The sequence below is a fragment of the Artemia sp. Qi Xiang Cuo genome, chromosome 16, assembly GCF_049724085.1.
Source record: "Artemia sp. Qi Xiang Cuo chromosome 16, ASM4972408v1, whole genome shotgun sequence".
Classification (NCBI taxonomy): domain Eukaryota; kingdom Metazoa; phylum Arthropoda; class Branchiopoda; order Anostraca; family Artemiidae; genus Artemia; species Artemia sp. Qi Xiang Cuo.
In genome coordinates this window covers 8,435,363-8,449,021 of record NC_142809.1, presented here as the reverse complement: position 1 = coordinate 8,449,021, position 13,659 = coordinate 8,435,363, and the positions used below count along the sequence as shown (strand labels likewise).

Sequence of the window (13,659 nt, the reverse complement as noted above, 5' to 3'; positions counted from 1 at the left end):
AGTTTTTCTTTGACAACATCGATGTTTAAAAAGAACAGGCTGAAAAGGAGGACAAAAATATAATCGTAGCAGATTTTTAGCAGATTTTTATGAGAAGAAATTCAAAAACACCTCTCATAATCCACCTCAGATCAGCCTAACACCCCATTTTGACTTGCCTGGGTCCCAGTATCTACTCCAAGATTTTACAATGATTGAGCTGAATAAGGCAATCAATTCAATCAAACCCAAAACAACTTGCAGCCATGACCAGATCCATCCATCTTTACTCCAACACCTTCCAATAGAGTTTAAAAAAGTACTCTTATCTCTCTTCAACAATGCCTGGAGCAACTCCTTCTTCCCATCTGCTTGGAAAACATCACTCATCATCCCCATATTAAAACAAAATAAACCCAAAGAGGACCCCAACTCCTTCAGACCCATTATGATTACCCCAGTTCTGGGAAAATTATATGAGAAGATAATCCACTCCCGATTGTATTGGTTTGCTGAGTCCAACCACCTCATCCCACATACCCAAACAGCAGTTATGAAATATCATTCTTCTATTGACGCATTTGTTTGCTTAACCAATGCCATATCTGAGTGTCTGAAAGAAAACCAAATCCTAGTTGCAGCCTTCTTGGACTTCCAGAATGCATGTGATAATATCCAACATCCACTCATACTGCAAAAATTATCAAAAATGGGTTTCCCAATACCTGTAGTGAATTTCTTTAAAAGTTACCTATCTGAATGCTCTTTTGTTGCCCAATTAAATTCCTACATCACTTCCAAAAAGTCTGTCTCCAAAGGCCTTCCCCAAGGTGCTGTCCTCAGCTGTCTCCTGTTTTCACTATATTTATGGGATCTGAACCTACCCCAAACAAATATTCAGTTTGCAGATGATATAGTCCTATGGTCTACCTCAAATGATTTTGAACTAGCCCAATCCAAGTTACAAAAGTCACTTTATGCCTTTGAATGTTTCTCCAACAATTCATGCCTACCCACCGCCCCATCAAAATCAGCTATAGTACAGTTTCATAACAGGAGAAATCCCCAATCTGCCCTACTAACCCTAAATGATGTTGTCATCCAAGAGCAACAACACACCAAATATCTTGGCCTCACTCTAGACCAAAAACTAACCTTCAGGCTCCACATTGAAAATGTGAGAATAAAATGCCTCAGGAAAATGCGTATCTTACAAAGGCTACTCAATACGCCTTGGGGATGCCATGAAAAAACTCTAATAAATTTCTATAAGACTTATATTAGATCTCAGATTGATTATGGACTAATTGTATATGGCTCATGCTCAAATACCCTACTATGCAGTCTGGAGACTGTCCAGAATACTATGATCCGTGCTGTACTTGGCCTCAGGAATCACACCAAAACCAACTTCCTCCTCAGTGAAAGTGGCCTCACCTCTATTGCCATGCGTAGAGACATTCTACTTGCCCGCTACTTTACAAAAATTGAAGGTAACAGTTCTCATAGATTACATGACTGGCTAAGAAACCCTGGAGCTTTTAGGGGCCTTGCACGGGAATTTGCAACCACCCAAATGACCTACCCCATACCTTCATCTTCTTTATTTCAATTTTACCCCCGGATACCTTCCTGGGCTAACCTCTACCCAGAAGTGAACCTTTTGTTTGCGCCAGCTATTAAAACAGACCTTTCCCTTGCCTATGTAAAATCATTATTTCATGAATTTGAGTCTCAGAGATATATCCACCACCTCCCAATTTTTGTGGATGGCTCAAAAACAGATTTCAGGACTGCTTGTGGAGTCCACTTCCCATCTTTAGGTACAGCAGCTGCTGAAAGGCTCCAAAATGATGTGAGTATCATGACAGCTGAAATAGCTGCCATCAACATTGCATTGGAAACCATTATAAAGATGCCAAACCCCCCAAGAAACACCCCTCTTATAATTTATTCAGACTCAAAATCAGCCCTTGCCTCAATATCACCAGAACATTCAGACTACCCCGACAATGATACCTCCACCACTCTTGTACTATTGAACCAACTACTTAAACAAGGTATATCCACAAAATTCCAGTACATCCCAAGTCACATGGGTATAAAAGGGAACCACAAGGCAGATGAAATAGCTAAATCTGCCCTTCAGCTTGAAATAATTTCTGGACGACCTATCCCAGTAAGAGATGTAAACCATTGGCGCCTAAAAATTTATCTAGCAAACCAATGTCCACCAAACCTTTCTCCATTTACATCCCGGAAAGACTCAAAGATGTACCACAGAATACGACCAAATGCTACTGGCCTTAACAGCCAAACTTACCACTATCAAAACACAACCATTCCAACAGTAATTAGCCCTCTTTGCCTCTTATGTCAAACCTATGATGAGACCATCAACCATGTTCTTTTTGGTTGCCCTGTGGCAACTCTCAACCATAAAAAAGAATGGTTAACTTTATCTGCTATATTCAAGCGCCTCAAGCTAACCCCTAATATTGACCAACTAACACAAAGGAGACACTCTTCAACTGATGATGCTGAATTGTTCAAAGCTGTCTTTAACTGCTTAAATATAGGTGGTTTCATCAATGATGTATAAAGCCTATTATTGAATAATAATAGTCTAATCTCTATATTTGATTTCCCAGGACACCCCTGACATAATCAGACAATACGAAAAAGGTTAAATGGATTCATCCGAAGCCTATAATTGAAGAAGAAGAAGAACAGTAGCCTAATAAAAAAAATAGACCAACACAAACATCTTAGAAGCTGGCCATTGTTTTTCTAGTCAACTTTAAGGTTGTTAAAGCCAAAGATTTGTTTATCTATTTCCTAGAGTGATAAAGATTCTCAGCATTAGGCTAGCCTACTGGGTGTCATATTTTGTCTAGCCATAGGCCTAACAGGTCATTAGGCCTAGATGTCAATATTCATGCATTGTGACTCAGTTAACTAATAAGAGGGTAAAATTCTACTTTAGTTACTTTTGGCTATCTTGGAAAGGGGCTGGGTTAGGAAAATGAAACTTTCAGGGATGGATCTGGCCTACATGCTAAGGTATATCCCAGGAAGGTACTTTGAAGTACCTACCTCCACTCCTACCCCCTCTATATAATGGTAAATTACTCCACATTACTAGTTGTTTTAGCTCACATCCTATATTGCTATCATAATTATAAATCACTGCTTACCTTAAACAACTTCAACTTCTAACCTTGTTCATTAAAATATATTCCAAAATCCTATTTTCATTTAACAGTTCGTTCCTTTAACTTATTTACTATCTAGCTGACATTGCTTATGGAACCAATTTGTGGTGTGACAACTTTGCTTATTATAACCCCTTTAATAGTAGCATGCACCTGCCATGGGGTAGAAGACAACTCTATGTTGATAAGCCATTTAAACTTTATTAATCAGGGAAAGAATTTGACAAGAGATAGAACATTAAAAAAAATCCAAATTTTTTTTAGAGGACGAATTATTTTATGAGAAGATGTTTTTATTTTTATAGTTCCATGTGCTCATGAAGCTTTTTAAATATTTCTGAAGCACTAATTGATAGAGTGCTAAAAACATCAGAATTGATTTTAGAAGACAAGTTATGTCATGGGAAGCTGTTTTTGAAATCCCCCTTCCCCCCAAACTCAAAATTTTCTAAAATTCTGCTCTAGAAGCTTTTTAAAATATTTCCAAAGCACTAATAGATCGCGCTCTAAAACATCAGACTCAACTTTCGAGGCCAAATTAATTCTACAATAATTCTACAATAATCCCCCCTCCCCAAAACTAAAAAAATTCAAAAATTCTACTTTTGAAGCTTTTAAAATATTTCTAAAGCACTAATAGATAGAGTGCTATAAGCATCAGAATTGACTTCAGAGGACACGTTATATCACAGGAAGAGGTTTTTAAAATCCCCCTTCCCCCCCCCCAAACTCAAAATTTTCTAAAATTCTACCTTAGAAGCTTTTTAAATATTTCTAAAGCACTAATTGATAGAGGGCTACAAACATCAGAATTGACTTTAGAAGACAAGTTATGTCATGGGAAGATGTTTTTGAAATCCCCCCTCCCCAAAACTTAAAAATTTCTAAAATTCTACTTAAGAAGCTTTTTAAATATTTCTAGAGCACTAATAGATAGAACGCTACAAATATCAGAATTGACTTCAGAGGACAAAATATGTTATGGGAAGATGTCTTTGAAATCCCCCTTCCCCCCAAACTCAAAAATTTTACTTTTGAAGCTTTTTTAAATATTTCTAAAGTGCTAAGACATAGAGTGCTACAAACATCAGAATCAACTTTAGAGGACAAATTATGATGGGAAGATGTTCCTGAAATCCCCCTTCCCCCCAAACTCAAAATTTTCCAAAATTCTACTTTAGAAGCTTTTTTAAATATTTTTAAAGCACTAAGACATAGAGCACTACAAACATCAGAATTGACTTTAGAGGACAATTTATGTCATGGGAAGGTGTTTTTGAAATCCCCCTTCCCCCCAAACTCAAAATTTTCTGAAATTCTACTCTGGAAGCTTTTTAAATACTTCCAAAGCACTAACATATAGCACGCTAAACACATCAGAATCAACATTAGAGGCCAAATTAATTCTACAATAATTCCCCCTTCCCACCAAACTCAAAATTTTTTTGAAATCCACATTCACCACAAACTCAAAATTTTCCAAACTTCTACTTTAGAAGCTTTTTTAAATATTTCTAAAGTGCTAAGACATAGAGCACTACAAACATCAAAATTGACTTTAGAGGACAAGTTATGTCATGGGAAGCTGTTTTTGAAATCCCCCTTCCCCCCACACTCAAAATTTTCTAAAATTCTGCTCTAGAAGCTTTTTAAAATATTTCCAAAGCACTAATAGATAGCGCGCTAAAACATCAGCCTCAACTTTCGAGGCCAAATTAATTCTACAATAATTCCCCCTTCCCCCCAAACTCAAATGTTTTTTGAAATCCCCCTTTGCCCCAAGCTCAATATTTTCCAAAATTCTACTTTAGAATGCTTTTTTAAATATTTCTTAAGTGCCAAGACATAGAGCACTACAAATATCAGAATTGACTCTAGAGGACAATTTATGTCATGGGAAGATGTTTTTGAATTCTCTCTTTGCCCCAAACTCTTTGCCCCAAAATTTACCTTGGTAGATGCCACATTTCCTGCATAACTGACTGTAATAAAAAATATTTGCCAGAGTTTCTTGTTGTTCATCAAGCTTCAGCTGAAGTTTATGAAGAATAAGTAGGTAATTAATTTAATTAAGCTAGTCTCTAGTATTGAAAATGTAAAGAATCACCAAGCCCACTAAAAAAGCTACTGCATATCATTAAAGAATATACAAACATCTTTGATGGTAATAGCAAACTGCATGGAATAAACAGCCTACCATTCACCTAAAGTTCAGTACATCACATCCAGCAACAAAAGTATTCTTTCTCAAATAAGCCAATAACACTGATAAACATGAAGAATCCATTATAATAGTTCAAGATGTAACTTACTCAAATGAGTGAGGTTATATGCCTATAAAGCTTTTAGGTTAAATATTTACATATTCATATAATTTAGTTAGGAATAAAGTAAATACATTATTTAATATCTTTTTATGCCCTTTCCAAATTCAACTGTTGCTTCTGGGGCAAATTCCATTTTGAGCTCAAAACAGCCCATAGTAACTAAAAATTTAAAAATATGTTTGTAAAATAAATGTTTATTGAAAAAAGTACAGTTTGTAGCTGATTCAAGAATAGTGATTATTATTTTTTTTAGTATTAATAGTATATGTTGTTTTGAAAACAAATTTGCAAGAATTTTAAAAAAGGGCCTAAAACCCCTAAAAAGGGCAGCACAGCAAAACAAAAAGTAAGCCATTAGAATCACAAATGTTGAAAACCCCAAGCATGTAGCTTACAGCCCCAACCTTCAACAACAAGCAAAATCACATTTTTGCATGGGTAGCACTACTCTTTTTTTCTTTTTTTTTGCTAACAGGGGACTGAAAAAAAAACATTTAAAGTTGTTTAAGGCCTTGTTTAAAAGGTAATTTTTATATCTAATCGGTTTTTGATTTTTTTTTTTCATTTGCATAATAGTCTATAGACAAAACTATAGACAAGGTTATCTTTTGAGGCCCTATTAAGGACTCAAAGTAGAATTTGTCCCTGAAGCTGCTATTGAATTAAAAAGAGCATAAAACAAGGTGTAAAATTCTGCATTCACTTTCTTCCCAGCTAAAGTATGTGAATTTGCAAATATCTTACTTCTTTTAGAAGAATCCTTGCAAGATTTGGCACTATATATGCAGGCTTTAATTTTAAAAGAAGTCCAGCATAAAATACAAGCAGCATTGGCAGGGGCAAGATATTGTACCGATTATTGATGATATTCTTGCAAGAAGCTCTTAGAAGAAGAACTTAAAGGCAAGACTGAAGACTCTTTTACTATGAAAGAGCTCTGTCAAGATAAAATTAATTTTAAACTCCCTCATGACACACATTTTGTCCTTATTACCAGCAGAGGGAGAATTAAACATGAACTGTAATATTTGAAGTCAATTTTCCATGCATATACTCCCTTTTCCTCTGTAAATCTACAAACGGTTTTTAATAATTAATTATATATTGAAATAGATTTCTAATTTGTCCATATATATGGACCTCCTACCGTGTGATCAGCTGTCTCAGCTTGTCTCTTAAGAGGATGCAATATCTTAAAATCATTTTCCAAGCCCCAGTGTCATCCAACGACCACAAAGACAAAATACCCAATAGGAAATTGTCCTAGGGGACTAGCTATCATCAAGAGCTGTAGAGCATTTGCAGTTTGACTGCAAAATTTGATATCCCTTTTGTCACCAAGCTTGTCAATGACACCACAGGGAATTTCCAAAGCAACCAAATGGCTCAAATGATAATTTCTTTGTGCTGATTTTTAGCATTTTTCATGCTGGTAAGCTAGAACATTTTAGGGACTGGATTTCCCTGAATTGTAAAAGGAAAATTCTGCCTCCATATAAGGAAAAAAAACAAACAAACAACAAAATTTATGCTTCACAATGATGTAATTTTCATTACAAAGTTTCCAGGGAATTAGGTGTTGGCCTTTAGTTTAGTGTCAGCTATATGGGTCTCTTATGCCAGTTATGGCAAGACCACTCAATCAATTCTAAATAGATCAGCAATGTAAACTAAAAATTTTTATAATGGAAGAGATAGGGTGAATTTTTAAGGAAGGCCTACTGCATCCTTTTAATCTACCATTAAAGGTAAGACAACCATTTTTGACTTAAAATAGTCAGCCATTAAAAGTTACCTTTTTCTTGCAATCAGAGTTGAACTGCTGAGTTAAGTGTAGATACTTCCAGTCATGAACTTGGAGCATTTTATCCTCTAAAAGATAGAATAGTAATGTATGCTTCCCATTTGTCAGAATAAAGTAGCTCAGATAGGAAATTCAACCTAATATTTCTCAAACTAAAATTGCTACCAAACTCAAGGAACCTGTTCCATTTGAGAATTTCTGCAGAATAAAAATAGTGTAAAACAGTTGATGGTGATTGAACTTTTCTCTATATTGGTAGGCAATCAAAGATTAAGCTTTCAAGGGTGCTTACTTAAGCACCTCCTGAGGTCAGGAGTTTGAGTCTTAGTGTTGCTGATTCTTTGGTTTAAGACAGGGGTCAATGGTGTGACCCTGTAAGCTCAGCCAGAGTTGACCCAGCTCTAAATGGGTACCCAGAGAAACATGGGGGGAAAACAGAGGAAGCATTGGATGATTTGCCCCCAACCATGCATTGCACTTCTGGCCAAAGGCAGTGAATGAGGAGATTGGTACCTGCACAACACAGACCATTGGTCAGCATGCAAAAAAGTTTTTTCAAAGTTAATTAAGCAACCTGAGCATTGGTGTATTGGTATGCATTCATTAAAAAGCAAACGGTGTAGAATTTTCAGTTTCATTATATTTTGAGAATTCACTTGATTGTCCACATGTTTTTTGTCTTTTTCAGCTTTGAGTGTTAATTACTATGTGTATCTTCTTGTCTATTGGTCTTCTATCATTGGTATAGGAACCAAAAGACTATTTGAATGTTTAGTGCTACTGTGATAGTCACATCTTATAATAAGTTGGATGTCCAGCCAAAAGAAGAGGCTTGCCTGCAGTTAGGTCTTTTTCATCCTCTCATGTGACAATTTTGATTTATATGTGTTTTCTTTTCTTTTTTTTCTGATACTCACTTTATTGTAGTGTTAGTGGGTCAAAAATAAATTATTTTAGTGGTCAAGAGATTATTCTCTTGATGAATGTGGTCAGATATTTAAATCCTAATTCAACAAAGCAGAGTCCATTCAGTTTGGATGTTGTACAAGCAATATTTTGTCCCTTATGCATGATGTCATGAGGTTTTTTATTGAATGTGCACTGTTTGCCGTTCTTCAAGTGAAGTTTTGGATAATTAATTATATTTGTGTTTTTTATGTTTTCTTCTTTGGTGTTGTTTTACTAAATCGATCATGGCTGAGCATTTTCTTTTCAAGTTGATTTTCCTTACATCAGACATGGGACTAGAGCTATTTTAATATTAAGGCTTAGCAGATCATACAAAGTCTGCAATATAAACAGATGATCCCCATTTGCTCTTGGTCTGTCTTCCTGAGGCTGTTGTCAGGCCCATTCTGGATTTTGGGATGTGCCTTACCTCTCTGTCCTATAAGAATGATACTAGCCTAGTTGAAGGTGTTCAAAAGCATGCTACAAAATGCATAAATGGTCTGCAAAATATGCCATACATTAAGAGGCTGGAGCACCTTCATCTCCCAGCGCTCGTTGTCAGATGCTGGCCTACAAATATAATAGCAAACCAAACAATACTCTCTTCACCAAACATACAAGTCAGCACCATACAAGAGGCCACTTGCAAAAACTTTCTAAACATACTGTTTAGATATGAATATGGCAAAACTATTTTTCTGACTGTGTCATTAATGACTAGAATCACCTTCAAGACAAAATGGTGACTGTACCCACAACTGCATCCTTCAATTCCAGACTTGACAAAGAATGGAGCAACAAGCTATGCAAATACAAGTGGGACTGTTTGTTGCATTCAGCCACCGACTGATTATTGATGCAAGTTTTTCATTAGAGTGTGTTGCTAGGAGGTTGGTGCTGTTTGCTATTCCCAACCATCTCGTACACCCTATCTGAAGTTGCTGATGTGAGGCAGTGTCAACTCTGAACCATTTTCATGATGATGATATTGGAAGTAAGACTGTCATGCTTGTCAATATAAAAGAAAGAAATCTATTAGTCAACTGCAGTTATAGTCCAGTAGAACTATGAAAAAAGGATTCCAAACCTCAGTATTTGAGTAACAGAAATGTTTTTGACACCACAATGTTTAGAAAACTTTGCTTATTGACTTTTTTGAAATTACCCATGAAGGAAACCCCATTTTTTAATTAAAAGGGGGGGGGGGCTAAAGTTTTAATTCCTGCAACATTTTCTGGGTTGAAAGGTTGTTTCCTATTAATCTCTGTTGGTGTGACTGAAGGTGACATCGGAATTGAAAATTCTTTTTTAGTAACTCATTTTCACCCAACAAAGTCAGAGGGAGGGGGGGTTGGTGAGAAATCAAAATCTTAATTTGTGCAATGTTTGCACAAAAATGAACACTAAAAAGTTCAGAAAAACTTGCTTAATAATATATCCAAAGTTGTGCAAAAAGGCCCATGTAGAAATACTCCTTTTTCGGGGAGAAAGGGGGTGGGGGGAACCTTAAATTTAAACTTCTTCAATATTTTCTGGAATGAAAGATTTTTTCCTATTGATTAAAGTCCAGGGAGACTGAAAATGACATAGGAAACTATCAATTAGGACCCCATTCCCACCCCAAGTGAGGTCAGAGGGGGGGGGGATTGGAATTTTAATTTATGCAATATTTGCACACAAGTGAACACCTAAATGTTCAGAAAATATCGCTTAATAATATATACAGTATCCCTCGAAATCGTCTATGCAGGATTACCCGTTTTTTTGTTGTTTTTTTTTTCATGGAAAAGCGGGTAAAATCTTGAATGTTAATTTCTGCAGTAATTTCTGGATTGAAAGGTTGTTTCCTATTAATTTCAGTCTGGGAAGGCCAAAAATGGCATCAGAACTGAAAAATTCCCTTATCTAGTGCCTTTTTTTTGCCCTAAACAAGGTCAGAAGAGGTAAAAATATCATTTGTGGTATGTTTTAATCTGAACAGTATTTCACAGAAATTTCATCATCACAAAGCCAAATCTCAACTGATGATTCTTCTCTTTTATTCTGAACCCAGCTAACTTACGTCATTTTTATGGCTATGCAAGTGAGCCAACCATCAAAGATTATGCCCATCAGAAGCAAGCAGAAGTAAAACAGGGCTCTACCATCAGTTTCACTTCTGCTATGAGGCTTGCTGGGAAGAAAGAAGACTGGATCTCCAATTAGACAATAAGTGAAATATCATAAAGCAAATAGCTGTGAAACTTGTGGAAGCCAGGTAGCAAGCACAAGAAGCCAAAAATGTTACAGATGTTTTAATAGCAAAAACTACAGTTGCTTCAGCCAAGAAGAGGGAGACCAGCTTTATTGGAAATGACACCAACTTCTTGGTCTTGCTGATACACTATGCAAAACCAGAGCAAGCACCTCTTTATTTCCAGACTGGAATTCCTGCTGACTCTGCAAAAATATTTTTGGCATCTGCTAATTGAAGATGAAGTCACCATCAGTGGTTACAAAGTCACTGTTGTTTGTCCATGCCCTCATAGGATGTGACAATACTTTATGATTACACAGTTTTGGCATAGCTTTAGTACTGAACGCCATAGCTGATGCTGGGTCTTTTTAAGCCAGTAAGATGTTTTACTGCTCTTCAGCAAACAAGGAAGAACTGATCGCAACAGGCGACAAGGGTCTTCTGCACTTGTACAGAGCTATATCCAACAAATCCTCCTTGCCTGAACTGTCAAACTGTCTGTTCATATCAAAAGTGGCCAGTGTGGCTAGTTTTGTTCACCCCAAATTCTTACTGACCATACCTGCCGCTGCAAAGTAGCACTTCCTGGGTGTTTATTTTAAGATGTTGACATGGTTGCGCTCAGTAACAGCTCAAGTACCCAAAGACTTGCATTGGAAACTTTCATCAAACAGATATATACCCATTAACTGATACTGCCTGCTCCTGAGATTATAAGTGAATTTTTCTGTACATTTTGGTGGCAAACACATTCCTACTGCCAAATTCCAGGTCAAAACTGAATTATTACTGAACTATTAGAAAGTCACAATAATTCCACAGGAAGAATCTACAAGCAAAATATTACCATGAAAGAAATGCCAATACTTACTTAGGTCCCAACCATCCTTGTGGGATGTTTTGGGACCACTCCTCTTGCTAGCTCATGCTTAAGGGCTTGGTACATTGCTCTGTCTGGTGCCATACGTGATAACTGGGCTATCTTGACGTTGTCAAAGTGGAAGTTCTCCATCCATCATTTCATGGTCTGCCTCGTGAACGAAGGCTATGGAGGGATCCTTCGAGGGTGATTTTCGGGAGGCGGCTCTGCTCCATTCACTTGATGTCACCAAACCAGTGCAGTTGTTGTTTCTTTATTTTACTGACAATGGTTTCAGTGGACTGGAGCCTTTGATGTACTTTCACTTTTGTGATTCAGTCAGCATATTTGATTCTGGCAATGTGCTAGAGGCATCTCATCTCAAGAGCTAATAATTTCCTCTCGTCTTCGGTTTTCAGGGTCTATGTTTCACATCCATAAATAACTATGGGGATTACTAAACTGTTGAATAGGTGCAACTTGAGTTTGTTGGATAGGTGGGTGCTTTTCCACAGGTTGGCTAGTCTTCGGAAGCTAGAACTTGCAAGTGCAAGTCAATGTTTCACGTCAGAGCTATGGCAATTATCTGAGGAGACTTGGCTACCAAGGTGCAGGAAGTGGTCTCCCGCCTATAGTGATAATGGGCGGGCTGTCCAGTTCACGTCTCGTAGTTACCATGACTTTGGCCTTGCTGGCATTGATCTCCATCCCAAACTTTTTTGTGGTATTGTAGAGTTTTTCAGCTTGTTCCTGCAGTTCTTGTGTAGAGTTGGCTAGCACATCAATATCATCAGCGTTGGCGAGATCGTCTATTAGCAGCTCTCCTATTGTTGCACCATATTCTGACTGCATCAGTGACAGAACGGCATTTTGAAAGAGGTTGAAGAGACGTGGTGATAAGATGCAACCCTGGAGAACTCTTGACGAAGTTGTGAATTCTTCTGACAACCCATTAGTGGTTATTACTTGGCCTTGGAACTGGTCGTACAGACTCTTGATTATTTGGACTACCTCAAAAGGGATCCCGTAATGATGGAGAATATGCCAGAGTCCTTTGCGCCATATCAGGTCAAATGCCGGACGGAAATCAACACATAGTTGGTAGAGTTCTTGATTGAATTCAATGTATCGTTCCCTGAGTTGTCGAACGACAAATATTTGATCGATTTTTGATCTCACAGGACGGAAGCCGGCCTGATATTCTACAGTGACAAAGGCAGTTGTTGCTTGTATGCGTTGGAGTAGGAGTTTAGACAGGACACGTGACTGGTAGTTCGTGAGGCTGATCGGACGGTAGTTTCTGCACTCTTCCTTTGACCCCTTTTTGTGAATAGGTACAATGTTGCACCACTAACAGGGTACGTGGCCGGTTTCCCATACCACAGATACAATGGCATGGTTCAAATCAGTTACATCATCCGATCTGACGTTAATGAGTTCAGCGGTGACTCCGTCTGGACCACTTTTCCATGTTTGAGTGACTTAATTGCTGGCTCAGTTTCTGACTTGAGTGGGGGTGGTGGTCTGAGTTCTTGGTTGGGTATGGGGAAGCAGGTTAGTATTTCAGGATCTGCAGCTACTGGGGGATTCAATTTATCATTGAAGTATTCTTTCCATCTTTCAATATTCATCTTGGAATCGCTAATCTCATTTCCGTCTCTGTCCAGGATCACTGATGTTTCTGGCTCTTTGTTTCGGCTTAACTAGCATACCATTCTGAAAACTGCTCTTCTGTACCCCTTCTTGAACAGTGCTTTGTAGTCTTCACATTTCTTCTGCCGGTGGTTACGTAGTGCCTTTCTGATCTCTCGCTCTACTCTGCTCTTGAGAAGCTTGTAAGTATCCCGGCTATAGTCGTTGGATTTATTGCATAAAAGTTGCTTATCCTCGCATAGCACAAGGATCTCATCTATGATCCATAGTTCTTCATTGGGACTTTTTTACCCAAGGACGTCCTTCACTGTCTATGATTGCTGATGTGGCCTGCTCAGTCAGGGAGTCTATCTCATTAGCAATGGTCAAGGGAGAATGATTTTCCAGGATCTCTTGGAATTTTTCAGATAGAGTAGAATTGTAGGTGTGCCTTCTTTCAGGATCCCGCAGCAGATCCAACCGGAATCTTGGGATTTTTGTTGCTTTTTGTAATTTTCTCATTCTTAGCTTGAACCTTGACATCAGGAGAGTGTGGTCAGAGTCAAAGTCTGCTCCAGGTAATGCTACTGTGTCTAGTACAGAGGACTTCCAGCACTTCGGTATTGGCATATAATTGATCATGTTCTCCGTTTTAC

At 37.7% G+C, this 13,659-nt stretch overlaps 1 protein-coding gene across 2 annotated transcripts in view; it reads left to right on the top strand.

Moving 5' to 3' along the window:
- Positions 1 to 3: 3 nt before the first annotated feature.
- Positions 4 to 13,659, top strand: part of LOC148942532 (protein PRRC1-A-like) — a 62,096-nt gene continuing 48,440 nt past the window's right edge. The window contains exon 1 of one of the 2 annotated variants that reach the window (XM_089102233.1): positions 4 to 65. The gene's annotated coding sequence lies outside the window, so the exon portion shown is untranslated. Of the gene's footprint in view, positions 66 to 2,722; positions 2,785 to 13,659 lie in introns of those variants that run through there. The other variant, XM_089102234.1, reaches the window with a different exon arrangement.